Raw genomic sequence first — 18791 nt, forward strand, 5'->3', positions numbered from 1 at the left:
AATAATGAGAAGTGCTGCCCTCCAACTGTCAACAAGCAAGAGTGGGAAACCCGGACTTCTACTTCCATCTGGCAGTAACAAGACAGCAATTCCCTTCCCCAGGAGTTGGAGCTCCTGGAGCTAGAGCAGTGCCAGAGAGAGCCAGGTAAAACAGAAAGTTTAAATAAGATCCAGTCTCATAACATACCACAAAATGTCCATATTTCTATAAAAATCACTTATCATACCAATGACCAGAAAGATCTCAAACTGCATGAAAAAAGGCAAGCAATAGGTGGCAAAACCAAGATAAAGAAGATATTAGAATTACATGACAAAGATTTTAAACCAACCGTCACAAAAATGTTTCAATAAGCAATTAGAAACACTCTGGAAACGAAAAATAGAAAGTATCATAAAAGAAAGAGGATATGTAGACAAACCAAGTAGAAATTTTAGAAATGATAAATATAATAACCAAAACATAGAAACTCAATGTATGATCTCTACAGCAGAATGAAGAAGACTGAGAAAAGAATCACTTAACTTGAAGATAAAATGATATAAACTATCTAGTCTGAACAAGAGAAAAAATAGACTGAGAAAAATGCACAGGTCTTGGGGACCCGCAGAATTACAGAAACAAGATCTAACTTTTCTGTTATCAGAAGAAACCAGGAAGAATAGAAGATAGGACAAAAACATTATTTGAAGGAAGAATACTTGAAAACTTCCCAAATTTGGCAAAAGACATAAACCTACAGACATAAGAAGCTTAGCATATCCCAAATCAGATAAACCCAAAGAAATCTAAGCCAAGGCACATCATAGTCAAACTTCTAAAGACTAAAGAAAAAAAAGACCTGAAAAGCAGCAAGAGAGAAATGACATCTTAACTACAAGTATAAAACAATTCAAATAAAAGCAGATTTCTCATCAGAACCCATGGAGACCAGAAAGAAATGGCACATTTTTCAAGTGCTTTCGGGAAACAACAACAACAACAGCAACCTCTCAATCGGGAATCCTACATCAGGTGAAAATATCCTTCAGGAATGAATGGGAAATCAATAAATTCTCAGATAAAGAAAAACTAAGATAAGCTGTTGCTAGCAAACCTGCATTAAAAGAATAACTAAAGGAAGATCTCTAACAGAAAGGAAAATATAAAAGAAGGAATCTTGAAACCTCAGAAAGGAACAAAGAACAACAGAAAGAGTAAAAGTAACGGTAAATATAATTGACTTTGCTTCTCCCATTGGGTTTCTCAATTATGTTTGAGGGTTGAAGCAAAAATTAAAGCATTGTTTAATGTAGTTCTAAATATATGCAGAGAAAGTAAGGCAATTGTAAGTGGGGAAAGTTCAAGGAACATAAAGAGGGGTAAGGTTTCTATAATTTACTCAAACAAGTAAAATGATACTAGTAGACTATAATAAATCATGTATTTATAGACACTTTGGAAAATAGATTTTCAGTTTCTGAAAAAAATTGCAAAATTAGTTTTTAGTTTAAAAAACTACACATACACTTACCATACAATGCAGCAATTGAACTCCTGGGAACTTCTCCCAGAGAAATGAAAACTTACATTCACACAAAAATGCTAGGCCGGGTGCAATGGCTCATGCCTGTGATCCCAGCACTGTAATCCCAACTCTGTAATCAGAGGCTGAGGCGGGTGGATCACCTGAGGTCAGGAGTTTAAGACCAGCCTGGCCAACATGGTGAAACCCTGTCTCTACTAAAAATACAAAAATTAGAAAACTTAGCTGGGCATGGTGGCATGCTCCTGTAGTCCCAGCTACTTGGGAAGCTGAGGTGAGAGAATTGCTTGAACCTGGGAGGTGAAGATTGCAGTGGGCTGAGACTGCAGTACTACACTCCAGCCTGGGCAACAGAGCGGGTCTCCATCCCACTCCACCGCCCCCCACTAAAAAAAAAGAAAGAAAAAAAAAAACGTGTATGCTAATGTTCATACAGCTTTACTTGTAATAACCAAAAAATGGAGACAACCAAAATTTCTCCCTACAGGTGAATGATCAAATAAACCGTGACACAGTCATACCATGGAATACTGTTCAACAGTAAAAATAAATGAATTATTTATGCACAAAACAACTGGGATGGATCTCAAGGGAATTATGCTGAGTGAAAAAAAGCCAACCCCCCAAAGTCACATCCTCTATGATTCCATTTATATAAAAATCTTGAAATAATAAAACTTTAGATATGGAAAATATATTGGTGATTGCAAGGAGTTTGAAATGGCAAAGGAGTGGTGAATGTGACTACAAAAACTATAAAAGTGTAGCACAAAAGAGATCTCTAGCAGTGATGAAATAATATTATATCTTGATTATGATGGTGGTTGCACAAATATATACATGTGCTGGCCCAGCACAGTGGCTCACACCAGTAATCCAAGCAATTTGGGAGGCCAAGCAGGAGGATTTCTTAAATCCAGGAGTTCAAGACCAGCCTGGTCAACACAGTAAAACCATGTTTCTATAAAAATAAAAGTAAATAAAAAACACAAATATACACATGTGATAAAGTGTCCTTGCAACTTTCCGTGAATCTATCATTATTCCTAAATAAAAAGCAACAACAAAAAAGATCAAGTCACTGTGGTAGGCAGAATAATGGCCTTCCAAACATGTCCACATCCTACTCCCAGAACCTGTGAATACGTTAGGTTATATGGCACAGGAGGAATTAAAAGTTGCAGATAGAATTAAGGTTGCAAATCAACAAACCTTGGGATGGAAAGATTATCTCGGATTATCCATCCAGGTAGACCAAATATAATTATAGGGATCATTATAAGCAGAAGAGGGAGGTGTAAGAGTCAGAGTCAGAGAAGGAAATATGACAGAAGCAAGATTGAAGTAATGCAGTGTGAGGAAACAATGTCCCATCTCTAGATTTGAATATGGAATGGGGCCATGAGCCAAAACATTCCAGCAGCCCCTAGAAGCCAGAGAAACAAAGAACTGGAGTCTACCCCCAGAGCCTCTGGAAAAAAAGATAGCCCTGCCTACACCTTGATTATAGCCTGGCGAATGCCTAGTTCAGACACTGAATCTCTGAACTTCAAAACTGTAAAATTATAAATTTTTTATTTTAAACCATTAAGATTTTGGAAATTTGTTACAGCAACCATGGTAGAAAACTGATAATGCTATGAAATAGGGGTTAAAAACCAAACCACTCAAAGATGGACAGCTGGCTTTTTACAGAGTACATTCAATTCATTAGTCAGAATCAATAATTCCATACTATAATTTTAAAGCAATAGTCAATACATCATGGCTAATGACATTTGCAACTCCACATCACCAATGATAGCAGTGATAGAAATGTTGCCTCAGAATTGCATGGAAACAATCACATTATTCCCTATTAAATGGGGCCTGTTAAACTAATGCAGGGATAAGAACAGAAGCATTTTGCCATAGGGGCTGGAAATCTTGTCTTAACTCAGCTAGAGATATCTATTTGCTAAGAAACCCTGTATTGGAAAAACAGGACATCTATACTTATTTTTTGCTATGGTTTGAATATTTGTCTCCTCCAAAACTCATCTTGAAATTTAATCTCTGATGTGGTAGTATTGAGAGGTGGAGCCTATAAAAGGTGAATGGATTAATCCATTCATAATTTGATGGATTAATAGGTTAATGGATAAATGGGTTATCATGGTAGTGGACTGGTGGCTTTGTAAGAAGAGGAAGAGAGACCTGAGGTAGCACATTCAGCCCCCTTGCCATATGATGCCCTGGTACTGCTTCAGGACCCTACAGATAATTCACCAGCAAGAAGGCCCTCACCAGATGCAACCCCGCTACCTTGGCCTTTTCATCCTCCATAAGAAATAAATTCCTTTTCTTTACAAATTACTCGGTTTCAGGCATTCCATTATAAGCAACAGGAAACAGACTACCAAGGGGTAGAACATAGAAACAATAGAAGAATACATTGAATTAGAAAAATCGTAGGGTAAATTCATGCAGATGCTAAAAAGACCCAGCCAGGAGCAAAGCTAATTCCCTATAAGGCAGAAAAACTCATTTTGTTATTTTCTCTGTCCCCAGTATCCCAGGGCTTAGCACACAGTAGATGTTCAATAAGTGTTTGCTGAATTTAATTATCAATTATCATTAATGAACCCCTCCAGTCTTAGGGTTCTATTAACCCACACGCTCTGCAATAGTCTAAACTACTAAGACAAGAAAAAATAAACATTTATTCATGAATCTGAATACCACTTGATATGGTTTGGATTTGTGTCCCTGCCCATATCCCATGTCAAACTGTAATCCCCAATGTTGGAGGACAGGCCTGCTGGGAGGTAACTGGATCATGGGGGCAGATTTCCTCCTTGCTGTTCTCATGGTAGTGAGTGAGTTCTCATGAGCTTTGCTTATTTAAAAGTGTGTAGTACCTCCTCCTGTGCTCGCTTCCTCCTGCTCTGGCCATGTAATACATGCTTGCTTCCACTTCTGTCATAATTGAAATTTTCCTGAAGCCTCCCCAGCCATGCTTCCTGTACAGCCTGTGAGACCATGAGCCAATTAAACCTCTTTCTTTGTAAATTACCCAGTTTCAGGTATTTCTTCATAGCAGTATGAGAACAGACTAATACACCACCTATTACTACCATCCAAACTGCAAGATAGAGATGTGGCATATATTCGTGTTTGCAAATCTTAAGGAGCTTTGCCATTAATATATAATGTTAGATATCCAGGATGAAATACATTAACTCTCTCCAAGATGGTTAATACTCCAAAAGACTCATGTGTCTTAAGGGTCCCCATGAAGGTATCTGGACACCATCTCCCTCCCTGACTCCATCACTATACCTAATGATTGGTGCTAGAAAGAGTTCCCAATATTGGTCAGACCCTTGGTTAAGAGAAATAGAGGGACAGATGAAAGAGAGAGAGGTAGGAGCAGATGAAACGTGAGTGAGCTTTTATGGAATATATTTTATATATTTGTGATGAACTTGTGGGGGGGGTGTGTGGAAGCTGAACAGGCATTTGAAGAATTAGAGAGTTGACAAGTCAATAATTTGGGGAAACTAGTCTTGACTTGTTTTCAGTGAGAATGGTAATGTAAAAGTGAGTGCTAAGTGGCTCTTTTTCATAATAAAAAAATGCCTGCGAAGGCTAATCAGAAAAATGCTTGTAACAGTAGCTGAGGGCTGTGGACCATAAATATGCCAATAGCATACTTTTTTGAGAGAGTCATTTCATGGCTTCCATTTCAAGCTACCATGACCATGACAGCCATACAACGAAAATTCTGTAACAACTAGAGAAAGGTTAGTACTGAGGCTTTAAACTCACAATGCATGGTTGGGCTTCCTGAAAATGTATGTGTAAATATACACTTTTCTGAAGACAGCATCCTTGGCATTCATTGAATTTTCACAGGGGTTCGTGCCAAGGTTAGGGACCATTGGCTAGATGGTGATGGCCCATTTTTTCTACTCCCCTACTTAGTAAAACAGCACATCTTCAGAATGTGTTCCAGTTATTTAGTAACTAAAGACAAAGCAGGTTCCTATTCAAGCAATCACAGGCATGCATGGAATAACATGGCAAATATTGGGGAGGAAGGCATAAAGAATTTAGTGGCACAACAAAATTTGGATTATTCACCAAGGCAGGAAAGAAAAAATAGCTATTGACATTTTGACTCAAACAAAAAATTCATTTGTGGATTTCACTTTTCGGGTCACCCTCTGTCATTCTACCGGGCTCTGGACAATCTCCAAACCCTTGATATGAGCTGAAATATAATCACAAAATGTGAACTCATTCTAACATTGAACTAAGTGAAGCTCAATTAAGAAGAGGAAGCTTGAAAATGTTTGCAGAAGCAACTCTAAATGGTTCCATGTTTTCTTCTTGTCTGCATTATTTCTCTTTCCATAGCAGGCCAGATTTGGTCTGTGGGCCATAGTTTCTTTTAACTCCTGCCCTGGATTGATGAAAGCCAATCATGGATACTGGGAAGACTGGGAGGCAGTTGAAAAGATCATCATGTTTATTATGGAAAATGCAAATTGAAAAACTATATACACAAGAATCAAGACCACACACAAACTATCTGAAACAGAAAGTTGCCTGTGCACTTCTCAAACCTATTCTGAAAAGAACGAACACTTCTCTTGGTGCTATGCCCTTGTATCTTACGACTACCATGGTCAGGATGTTATCTCTAAACTTAACTTTCTCCTGATAAACTTCAAACTTATTAACTCTTACCAGTCTTTCATGAAAGTTAGAGCAGCCATTTTCCAACATGCAGATACCACCTCTTTATATGCATGTGTATGTGCAAATAGACACAGGCATTTTGGAGAGATGCCTTTGGAGTCAGTAACCCAAATTCTGTTGGGCCCAAGGCCTGAATCATTTCAGGGGGTCTTCTCCAGAAAGATCTTTTAGCTAGGAAAACGATAGGCTGAGCTGGGTTAGGGGATTATAATGTCTCCAAAGCTCATTATCCACTCAAGTTTTGCAAATATAATTACCTCCCCAAATTGAGAAGCATGGTTTCTTTAGAAGGTGGCTTATAGTAAGGTGATCACAAAATTCTTTTCCAAAGTGGGACATTTTCAAGGGTAAAATAAGTATGCTGGGACAACAGGCGTAAACCACAACATATGGCCACTCTACTTATAGTCCTTCATAGAGGAAATGTTTTAACTTCCCCCAAATAAAATGAATCTCTACACCTGTTCTTGACGGAGGATGACTTGGCACTACTTTAGCAGTCAGGCCCCAGGTATAATTAATCTTGGCCCTAAACCTCTAAATCCCTTCAGAGTAAACATCAGGAGGAGCGTCTTGTTTAGGCTAATGGTATAACACTTAAAATGGGCTACTGAGGGTGAGAAGCTGAAAAATTTTTTAATGGGGCTTGGGGGTGCTGGAGAAAACAGTAGATAATTGTTTATATCAAAATTATCACACTGGGGATAAATAAGATTATATGTTGAAGTGTTCTTTGGAAAAGTAATAATTGTGTGCATAGTATTCATAGTTGGTCATGAAGACTTCAGCTTCTTTTCCACCAGAGAAGATGATAGGGAAAGAAATCAGATCATAGCACTTACCTACAGAAAAAGACCAAAATGAGCACATTCCCTAGCAGAGGCCTGTGAATCACCGTGGCAATGAGGGACTGAAGGGAACAGAGATGAAGAAGTCCTCATGCCTACCTGTAGCTGGCCCATAAAAGACCCTGTCATCACTAAAAGGCAGCTTCTCCGAACCTTCCACTTTCCCAGCTGACCACATCCCAGACCAGATATCCCCAAGGTTGTGATGTACTTACAAACAGAGCCACTGTCATTTGAGAAAAGAGAAATGTTCATCTTTGCCTAAAAAGAAATTTTCTGGGCAAGAGAAATGGTGTGAACTTAAAGGTAGCTCCAAGTAATCAATCTCGTTCGGTGCTCTTTGTTTTTATTTTTATGGGTACATAGTAGGTGTATGTATTTTTTATTGTTTTCAACAAGCCCTGGAGAAGTGGCATAAAGAAGCTAACAAGTTCTTTATGTCTGACCCTATGACCTTAGGTTTGAAAAGGTGCTCTGTTGGAGCATTAGGGAGCTGGTGGCCAACTCTTCAGTGGAAGTAAAAGAAAAGAAAAAATGATTTTTCTTTTCTTTTTTTTCATTTACTTCCTCTGAAGTAAAAGAAAACCTAAAATCTCTTAAGATGGGAAAAGGAAGCCAAATGACCTACTCTTTAGTGAACCATTCCCCTTCCCTTTCACCCACTTTGGCCCTTTTCTCCTTTTGCTTACTCCTACCAGGAACACTTAACATATGCACCATCAGATAAAAGCTTAAAGGTAATGTAAAAGTCAAATGCCAAATAGAATTTCTTTTTCTCCCCTTACTAAGGGATTTACAGATGAAAAAAATATATTTACTAATACTGGATTTAGGAAAAGAGAAACTGCAACCAATGCTTCTTTGGATAGGCCAGTCCTCCTATGCAAATACACCACGGTGGTCCATGAGACCTGGACCTCCATAGTGACCATGTCAGGGATCCATGAGCAGATCTTTGAGTGCCCCAGCATTTAGCACTTTTCTTCTCTTTCTCCCACCTCCGAAACACAGGCCACCACCACACCTTTAGTTCTCTCTGCTCACTGGGTAGCTTACAAGTAATCAGAAGATTGCAGAAAAAATAAAAAGAGGGAAAAGAGACAAGTTGAAGTGAAACAGAAAGTGGCAGTGTTGCAGTTGTTTGACTTTGGCAACAGGGTGTTATAATTTTGTGTGTGTGCATGCGTGTGTGTGAAAAAGCACTGATGCATCAAAGATTTATTCACTTTATTCACTGAACAGGTTGATTTATTTAACAGACTTGACATATGTCAAATTCTGCCATGTACTTACATAATTGTTACCAATTTATCAGAGCTCTTATTTAGGCAAATATTTGCTTTAAAAGTATTTTCCTTTAAATGACTTTCTCTAGCTTACTGCACAATCAATCTATGGTTCATTTAAATTATGTTATGTTAACAATAGCTATTTGCTGGAGGTCGCTCAAATCTAATCTTCCCAGAGCCATTTCATCTCTATTCAAACTCTATCCCTCTTTTTTCCTAGTAATAAATTTCTCGCTAAAATCACACCATAAGGGAAACTTTATATATATATACAATGTTTTTTTATGTCATGGTATTTTACACTTACGATTTACAAAAAAAAGCAGTTTCTCAGTATATTGTTAAAATCACAGATCTAAACACCATTAACCTTAAAAGCTGGCCAAAAGGACAAAAGGTTGTGTTTTTGTATGAGTTTGTGTCTGGGGGGGGCCAGTTGGGAGAGCCAGGTAGAGAACTCATCAGACTCAGAGAAAGTAAATAGAAAAATTTCAAGTCTTACAAATTTTGTTCAATCACCCTACCTCATTTGAACACATGTGCACCAAAAATTATATTTTTAAACTCGCATGCATGCAATCTATCTAGATTTGTGGGGAGCTAAAATATTGGAAAGTATTTCTAAAAAACAAAAATGTCTAATCACTAGCCACCAGGGCTGGTTTCCCTTCCTCTATTGTAAAAAAGCTATTTGCAAAAACAAGAGGCTCATTTTGACCTCCTAGGTTAAGCAGTGTGGGGACTATGAAACACACGGGGGAAGAGAGGGAAATACCATCACCACACCAAGTAAATTTTTGACCTAGTAAGCAAATACGTTTTTGTTTTTACTGCTGGGTAAAATGTACGTCTTCCAGAAATTAGACACTGTAATAAAAATGTACCAGCCCAAATTTAAATTGCTCACTAGACAGATGGTTAATTATATTCACAGCCACATATTTCACTGAGATAGAGTTTCAGACACTCAGCCAGTTTTATTTGATTAGCAGCTTTCCCAGTTAATATGTAAAATGACAGTTACTTAGGACTTTTTTGTTCCCTTCTAAAAATATTTTTTTCAATAAGTGTAAATTCTCCTCAGCCATAAGAACGTCACTGCTGTAAATAAAACGTTTGGTCATATGTTACCTCATGCGTAAAAGATGTAAGGGAGATTCACCCCCCCAAAACAAATGGTCGTAAGGAGTTCAGGGAAGACCATTATAGCACCTTTTCTCACCAAGCAAAATATTCCTGGAACTCCACCAAAAACAACCAAGGATATATTCAAATCCCGGGATTCGAGTGCTTTAGACATTTTATAAAAACAGCCCTGCCAGCCCTACAACACAAATCATGTCTTTTCAGATAACAGTCTAGAAAACGCAACATTAGAAAAAGGCCACATAGCTAAGTGTAGTGCTGTGCACAGAATTCAACAATATGCTGGGAGCCAAAACCCAGAAGCAAAATATGAGACCACTTATTCCAAAATGCAACCAGAAGCTTAACAAAAATCAAAAGTGCTGTTGTCGAAATGGGGATGCCAATTTTTTTTTTTTTTTTAACTTCGAAAAAGACAGAAAACCTTGCGCGGGTGATTCGGTCCCTCACGAATCAGACAGACAGAAGCAGTCATGCTGAAATCGCTGAATTCCTCAGCGGAACGGCGCCAACTCAGCGGCGCGGTTTCCACACTTTCCCGGAGCGGGTCTCGGCTGCCGGCGCCGGCTCACTGCCTTCCCGCCCTGCAGGGTGTACAACACGCGAGCCGACGTGTGTTTCGGGGCGCGGCAGAGAGAAGCGCCAGAACCCACACAGGAAAGCGTCAATTCGACCGCCACCGAGAGCGGGAAGGGGCCACCAGCCAGTTTCCGCAAAGGTGACGAGCTGGGTGAGGCTCAGTCTGGCCCTCAACTTAAACCTGTCCACAGCCTCGGCCGAGTGGCGCGTGTCCTGGGGGCGCTCTGTGGTCACCAACGCCGCCTGGCTTCGCACCTTTGCGGCTTTGGTCTGAGCACCCGGCCTCGGCCACCGCGTGGGTTTTCCCGCTCTCACCGAAGCGTGCCATGCCCATGCCCCATTCCCTGGCCAGGCTCTACCCTGCACCAATCCGAAAGGAAGCAGCACTCTGCCGGGCTATGTGCGTATAAGCGCGGCGGCTCCGGTCCGCTCGCTTCCCCTCCCCCCGCAGTCCCCTTCCTACGGCGCAAGCACAGAGGCCTTTCCTAGATTGCAGTGCCTGTCACGGCGAGCCGGGATCTCTCGCCCTCGAGGCCTCGCTATCTCATACACAGACGCACACATTCGCACACAGACGTCCTCTCTTCCGTTTTCCCTTCCTTCTCTTCTTGTTCGACTTCCCTCAATTCGTTCCATCCCTTGCCGCCGCCACCCCTAGCCAGCCAGGGAGCCGGCGAGAAGGCCAGGGGGCTTTATGGCAGCGCTCGTACTCACCTCACAGGCCGACTCCTGAGGCGCACGTCGCTGGCGGGCTCAGGCAGCAGGCGCTGTAGCTAGCGCGGTCGCAGTCAAGGCTGGGCTGCCGCCGTCGCCTCAGCTGTTCGAGCTGTCTTCGCCGCCACCGCCGCTGCTACTGCTACTGCTGCTGCCGCCGCCGCCGCCTCTGCCTCAGCTCCATGCGCAGGGCCCGCCAGGTGGACGCGCCTCTCTCCTCGCTCGCTCCCTCAGGCTCCGCCGCCGCCACGCTAGATGGAGTCAGAGCTGTCGGGCTCTGGCCCTGAAACTCAGAGCTTCTGCGGCTGCCCGGCTGCTCTAAGGGTCCCTGCTTCGCCTGCACTACCTCTCGCCCCGGCTGGAGCTACCTAGCGAGCGGGCTGCGCGCGCGGCGCCTGGAGCCCGCTCCGTGCGGTGGCTGCGGCCGTCCGCGAGAGGGAGAGAGGAGGGAGGCTGCTACTGTCGCTATAGCTGTTAAAGCTATTGCTAAATGCTGCTACTGCCGCTAATGCTACTGCTGTGGCGGCGGCGGCGGCTGCTGCTGCTGATGCTACTGGTTTTCCTTCCCAGGTTCTTCCCCTGCCTAGTCCCCGCTCCTACCCCTCCCTCCTCCTCCTCCTACTCCTCCTCCTCTTTCTCCTCCTCCTCCCTCTTCTCCTCCCTCTACCGCTTTTCTCAGAGCCTCTGCAGGCACTGCCTAGTCCCCTCCTCTCTCAGAGCTGTCTCTGCCCATTCAGAAAGGTGCCCAGAGTGGGGCTGCCTCTGCTGCCACCATCGCTATTGCCCCTGCCATTGTTTCCTACAACACGGCTGTTCTTGCTGGACGCCTTCCCCCCTCTACCCTCCTTCTCCACCACAGCCCTCCCTTTTCCTCTCTCTCTCCTTGCCCTCTCTAAGGTCCCTTCCTTATGTGCCCCCCCCAACTCTGTCCGTCTGTCTCTTCCTCCCCTTAAGCGTCCGGGAGCGCGCACTGCGCGGCCACCTGTCATAAAGGGCGCGCACCCCCCTTCCCCACTTCCACCCCGCCCCCCACTCGCGTTCCTGCTGCCCTTCCAATCCACCACGCCACTGGTGCGTTCTTCCCCTGGCAGACACGCAACCGGACACCACTCTCCCACGCCTTTTGGGGCAGTTGTGTGTGCGGAGAGGTGTACTCTGAAGTTTGGGGAAGAATATTTGAATGGCTTCATCCACCAAGCCACTAACCATTCAACCTCTACCTACTCTTAACTTCAGGGCCTGGGCCCCCAGGAACGTGGGTCCTGTTTGAAGCGTTGGATGAAGGCACACAATTGGGGAGGGATGTTTGGGGAATAAAGGAAAGAAGGAAAATTGAATATGGCTAGGAAGGAAAACAGATCTGCCTGATGACTGTCATTGAAAAATCTCTCAGGCGGTCATTTTCCTTCAGACGTCCTGGGAATTCAACAGTAAACAGCAAAACGATTGGCAAGCATCTCAGGAGGAACCATTTAGTATTTCTGGAGCTCTGGGTGCAAGGTTGGGCCTGAGCCTTGGGAGTTGTCACCACTAGGAGCTGAGGCAAGAGATGAAAATGTTGGTACTAGAACAGAAGGGATAAAACTAGCTACTTTGTGTGTGCTTGCTCCAGCATCATTGTCAAAGCACAGCTTCTCGAGTCAGGCAGGGCCCAATTTCAGATTTCTCTGCTGCCACAGCTATGGTCTCATATGGCTAACAGGGCTTAGGCTTTGAGATCTGATATGTGCAACTTCTCACCATCATTTGTCATACAACCCCTCCCCAGAAACAGTACAGAGGTGGGGGTGGGAGCATATTTTCTTTTCCCTGGAAAAGTACTGGAGACAAATGTTCCAGATATCCCATTAACAATAAGGTCTGGGTCACTTTACCAAGTTTGAGGCTGTCTACCATGGGTGTTTCATTCCTGGACTATAAAGTGTCTGTATGGCTTTTACAGCTCCTCATCTCTGTGCCTTTGTTTCTGTCATTCCACTTGCTCAAAACAATTTTATTATTTCTCCCTCTCATTTTATTTCTGTGAAACTCATCCACAAATGGCAACTCAGCCTGAAATAATCACACTTATTGAGTCCTTACTATATGCCAGACACTGTGCTAAGCAATCTACACTAATTATTTAATCTTCACAACAAACACAATTTTACTATGTCAATTTTACAAGTGAGAAAATTGAGTCACAAGGAAGTCAGGTATATGGTCCTGAGGATAGGGATATCTTATTTGTCTTGCATTTGTGAGACACTGTGCAAATATATTTGCATCTTTCAGGCAGTAGAATAAATAAAAAGACAAATAAAATTTGGCTTCTGCTCTCAAAAGCAAAAACAAAGAAAGAAGCAAAAAAGATTAACCATGCAAAATGCCACCCATCTATTGGCTGGATCTCAATGTCCAGAATGAATTGTTCTTTTTCCGTTGTCAGAAAGCACATGGTTTTGATCTGTATTAACCACATATGCTATTCTTCCTTTATAAAGTTAATTGATTACTAGTTACCAGTTATAATTTTTGCCAATGCCCTTCAGCCAAAAACTAACGGAAACACAACTGTAGTTCAACGATTTGGGCTTACTGCTTGTTAGAGTGAGGGATAACATACACCATGGCTGTTATGGGCTGATTTACCTTTCCCAAAAAATTCATATGTTGAAGCTCTGACTATTCCTAGTAACCCAGAATGTGACAGTGTTTGGAGATAGGGCCTTTAAAGAGGCGACTAAGTTAAAATAAGGCCCTGAAGATGGGCCCTAATCTAATATGACTGAGGTCCTTGTAAGAAGAGAAAATAGGACATAGACAACACAAAAAGATCAACTGCAAGCTAAGGAGATGGTGATCTCAGGAGAAACAAGACCTACTAACACCTTGATCTTGGATTCTTAACCTCCAGAACTGTGAGAAAATAAATTTCAGTTTTAATCACTTAGCCTGTAATATTTTGTTATGGCAGCCAGATCAAACTAACAAAACAGGAATGGGATATCTCAGATAAAGGATGGTAAAAAGGATTTGTTATAGGATTTGGGTTTTGGTTGGATAATTGGGGGAGGGTTTAAGAAAATGGGAATTAATTATATATTGAATGCTGTCAGAAAGCAAGGGCAATTCTATGACTGGGCATCTTAATCAATCTTATCTATAGGGAGGTAGACTAAAGTGGAGATAAGGCTTTTGTGGGGTTTTTATCTGTGCTTAGAGAAAATTATGAAGGAGTCTTGTTTTGTTTCATTTTGTCATGTTCTCAGTGTAACACTGATGTCAATATTTTGTAAGAGTGCTTATGTCTATCAGGAGACCAGCCATGGCCTACCTGTGAGTGCCAGGTCATCTTCCAGATGGCTTTTCCTCTTCTTTCAGACAGGTTTAAGTGTGACTACTTAACAATATCCATTAGTTGTATGACTTTGGGCAAATTACTTTACTTGTCTGTGCTTCAGTTTCCTCATTTACATTAATAATTGAGAAAAATTGTATTAACCATAGGTTTGTTGTGGGAACTAAATGAAGGAATAAATATAATGTCCTCAGAATAGTGCTTGGCACATAGGCAGCGTTCACTCAATGTGAGTTATTATTCATGTATGCTTTCTCCAAGAGACCATATAGCTTAAATTGCATATTATTATAGTTATATATTGGTATGTTTTCCTTTGCTAGACCATAAGCTCCTTGAGGGCAATGACAATGTGTACTGTCATAGTGATAATAGCTAACTTTTACTGAATATTTTCAATGGGCAGGCACAGATATTAACTGTAGTTACTCCATAAAAACTTTTGAGGGCCCATCCCTACCTTTAGACTAGCCTTGGCATCCTCTTTGTGCTCCCATAGCATTTGTGTTTACTGCAATAATTACGCTTAGTATATGATACTGACACTGTCTGATTATGTGTTTTCTTCCCTTTCTAGACTGTTCATTTATGGAGAGTAGAGCAGATACTTTCAACTCTGATGCCCATATCTGAGCACAGTGCCCAGCACAACAGAAGCACTCAATATAAAAACACAGATAGGATGTAAAACACTGATTGGATTCACTACATTCCTTGCTTCATCTAGAGTGGTACTAAAGTCAGACCTATCTTAGCCTCCATCATCCCTTTCCCTGGGGTCTTACTGATTAAAAACGTAACAGAGACTCTCTTTTAGAGTGGTCCTCCCTCTAAGGCAGATCTAAATAAGAGAATCACTGTGAAACTTCAATTGAAGAAGGTGCCATTTGGGAATAATTGGCCTCTGCTATTTAACAACCAATGGTAGCATATCCATTAGACGAAAGTGGAGTAATGAAGTAATGAAGTAATGAAGTACAACCTAGAATCTTGGGTGTTAACCTTAATTTGGCCATAAGCAAACTGTATGTTTTTTAGAAAATTATCAAACCTCTCTGAACTGTAGTTTCTCCATAGGGGACATGGAGAACATAATCTCACCACTGGCTGATAGGTTAGATAACAAAGATTAAAGAGAGTTTACTGGAGTTTCTCTTTGGGAAAAACATTTAATTCCCCGATTACTTCCATGTTACATGACTACATGATCCTCTGCCTCTGGAACTGGTATCACAAAATGGCTACATTCTTTCAGATGCCAGCCAAGGGTGTTGTAGTTTTTGGCCTGCCATGTCATCTCCCTATCAGCCCCCAAACTCAGCCTGCTCCCAGTGAAGGGAGCTACAGTGTCTGTATATTTCTGGGATATAAGAGATGTTGCCATTCTGGAGATGGACCCAGAAAGTTTCTATCATGCCGAGGCCAGACACAGGATGTCTTTCAGCCAAAATGTACGTTTTTATCTTAGTCAAGAAGGCTAAAATAAGGTGAATGACAGAAATAACATTATGATATCATATGCATATGCAAAAACTATCATATTACTTATGAAAGAAACTACCATATTACTTTTCATATAATGTACCACTATTGTGCCCAGAGACTATATACTAATTATACTAATGGCCTCTGGCTGGAACTTTATGCTGCATTTCCCTGGTGAATGTCAAAGAATGGCCCAAAAGAACTGAAGAGGGGTGTTCCAGAATTGAATGGCCAATGAATCAAAATCAGCATTGGCTGTTCCTCTTGTTTGAGGGGCAGCACCCAGCATGTTGAGGGCTCCAAATAAATACAATGGAACTGACATTTAAAGTAAACGTATCTTAATTTATTGAGCTGGCTCAATACTTCTCTGTTTTGTCCTAAACAGGATTAGAAAACTATAGCTCTCTTGACAATAGACAGATGTCTCATTTTATTCTCCTTACAGCAGCCCTTGGAGGGGCAAGAGGATCCCTATTCTATAAGTTGTTCAGGTAGTGTTTGATTTAGGCCCTGTATTAGGTCTCAGGAGGAGAAAATAGAGACAATTAAAGACACTTTTTTTTTTTTTTTTTTTTTGCCTCAAAGGACTCTATAAGGGGAAATGGCAACACAGGAAGACAACACTCCCAGGATGTGCAGATTCAGGGCTGAGAGACAGGTGAGAAAAAGTCAGGGCTTTAGGGTACCAGAGGAGTTTGGGGGTCCCTGGGTATGCCCCAGGTGTGGTAGCCGGGGAATAGAAGTATGACAGTACTAGGCAGTAAGGAGAAGAGCATATCGAGTATGAGGAAGAGCATGAGCTGAGGAAGTGCTGAGGCAGAATAATAAGCAATATATTTGGGAGTCAGTTGACATGTACAACAGGTCTGGAGCTAAGGGCTTGTTCCATGGAGCAAGCAAAATTTGGAGGGGTTGAATGGGGCCAGTTATGAAAGGCTTTGAAACTCTAGGATATATTAACCTTAAATTCTCACTTCCTACTTTATAAATGTGGAAAAGAAAGGTTATGGTCACATGCTAGATAGGTAGATAGCTGAGAAAGTGACCCTTGGGGTTCAGAGGACAGAGAGTGATGAAAATTTATGATTTATGATCTACTTTCACACACATCATGTCTTTTGTTCATGACAATCTATTCTAACAGAGTGGCACACAGCAGATATTCTCTTTCTACTACTTTATTGAAGTCTTATAACAAAAACAAACAAAACAAACAAACAAACAAACAAACATAACTTGTTGATTGAGTTCAGTGTCCTATGAAGGTAGATCTGAGTTGTTGAGAGAGGGGGTAAATAGTAGGGCTCACAAATCGAGCCCAGGTGAACAAAGTGCTGGTTCCAATCCATAGTGTCTGGGGTGTCCTGCCCCAATTTGTCCAACATACTCAGGTGCCTTGCCTGCCGTGTTCAAAGCTAGCCTAGACAAGGACAGCTCCTGCCACTTGAGTACTTCCCCTCTCGGGGTGAGCCTTTGAAACATGCTGGGACAGGCTTGAGTGACTCGAAGTTAGGGAACTGAGGTCTAGAGAAAACCACTTCCACCTTTAGTTGCCAATAGCCATTGGAGAAGCCTCAGATGAAGCCAGGCCAAACGGCCAAGTACACAGGGACCTGTTACACAGTTCTAGCCACAAGCCAAAGATGTTTGTGGCTTTGGCAGCACTGAGCAAGGTGGGAGCTGCGATGCCTTAGGACAGGACCATGGACAGAGATCAGCAGGCATCTTTAACCGGTTCCATAGTGAAGTGCAGCCTTCTATCATGTGGCTACATGCCTGGGTGACACTGCAGTTCTGTGGGTAATGTATGGAGTGTGTGATGTGGGTTTTGGTCTTCTCAAAGTTTAATACCACCAGAGTACCATGTACAGTGTGAGCTCTCTCTCTCTCAAACACAGGCTTACAGGCCTTATTCACTGTGGGAAATATTAGTGCCAAATACGCACTGTTGAAAATTTCAATGTAGTCTCATGGTTTGAAGAGGAGACACAGATTGAGCTCACTTAGCTTCAGAAACATCTAGTCCAGGGTTTCTTGGACATGGTAACCTCTGCTCCCTTAAGAAAATGACCTCAAAGAACTCGTCTTCTTGTGAAATCCAGTATCTAAGTGTATACCTCACTCCCCCATCCCCACTAATCCAGGTAAAGGGGTGGAGGATTGAGCTGTATTGTAGTAAAAAAAGAATAGAAGTGGAATTAAATAACATGGAGTTCTACCCTTTACTAATGTGATCCTGGGTGCGGTGGCTCACGCCTGAAATCTCAGCACTTTGAGAGGCTGAGGTAGAAGGGTTGCTTGAGGCCAGGGGTTTGAGACAAGCCTGGGAATCATAGTGAGACCCTCATATCTATAAAAATCAAAAATAAATAAATTCATAGTATTCTAATCTGTAAAAAGGGGGGGACAAAGGTAATAATTTCTATCTTACAGAGAACATGTGAGCAGTTCATGAGTTAAGGTGTATGAAAACACCTGCAAAAGGCTTATATATAGAGGCATATAATAAATGTGCCTATTCATGCATATATTCCAAAAGTTCCTAAAATATCCCATCCTCCAAGAAGGTTTTCCTAGTACATTGATGGAGGTATGTTTTCTTCTATAAATACTAGCATTCCTATGATATTCTTCTTTTTACCCTGTTAATAACTGCTGTTCCTGCTGATGTTGACAATGATGGTGATAGTGATAGTATAATGTGAATAATAATTGCTGGCTGAGACCATAGAATAAATAATATGAGTAAAAGAGAGTGAGGGAAGAAGAATATCTTAGGAAGGAAATAGAAGCTCTTGCTGATTGGGAGGTCTGATCTTTCCTGAACTAGCCTCTTTGAGTCCATTTACATAGGAATTCATGCCAAATCTCTAAGAACATTGCACCAAAGATTATTCAGCAAAAGGCATCCTAAGAAGCTTCTACCCAGAATGGAGGATGTATTTCAAAAGTGAATGCATAACAAGCCAGGAAAAGAGATGTTTTCATTCATCTACAACAAATGCTTCTTCAGTATCTTTTTCGGCTACATACAAACCAATCCATTGGCATCTAGAAAGTGTAGAGACAACATACACCCAGTGTGACTATCTGTTTGGAACAGTCCATGAGTGTC

The 18791-nt window shown here is 41.6% G+C and overlaps 1 protein-coding gene across 1 annotated transcript in view; it reads right to left on the bottom strand.

Moving 5' to 3' along the window:
• The window catches only part of NEXMIF (neurite extension and migration factor), a 200279-nt gene extending 188854 nt beyond the window's left edge, over window positions 1–11425 (bottom strand). Inside the window, exon 1 of the mRNA XM_017516020.2 lies at window positions 10849–11425. The gene's annotated coding sequence lies outside the window, so the exon portion shown is untranslated. The remainder of the gene's footprint in view (window positions 1–10848) is intronic.
• Window positions 11426–18791: the final 7366 nt, after the last annotated feature.

This window comes from Cebus imitator, unplaced genomic scaffold (genome assembly GCF_001604975.1).
Source record: "Cebus imitator isolate Cc_AM_T3 unplaced genomic scaffold, Cebus_imitator-1.0 Scaffold570, whole genome shotgun sequence".
In the NCBI taxonomy this organism is placed as follows: domain Eukaryota; kingdom Metazoa; phylum Chordata; class Mammalia; order Primates; family Cebidae; genus Cebus; species Cebus imitator.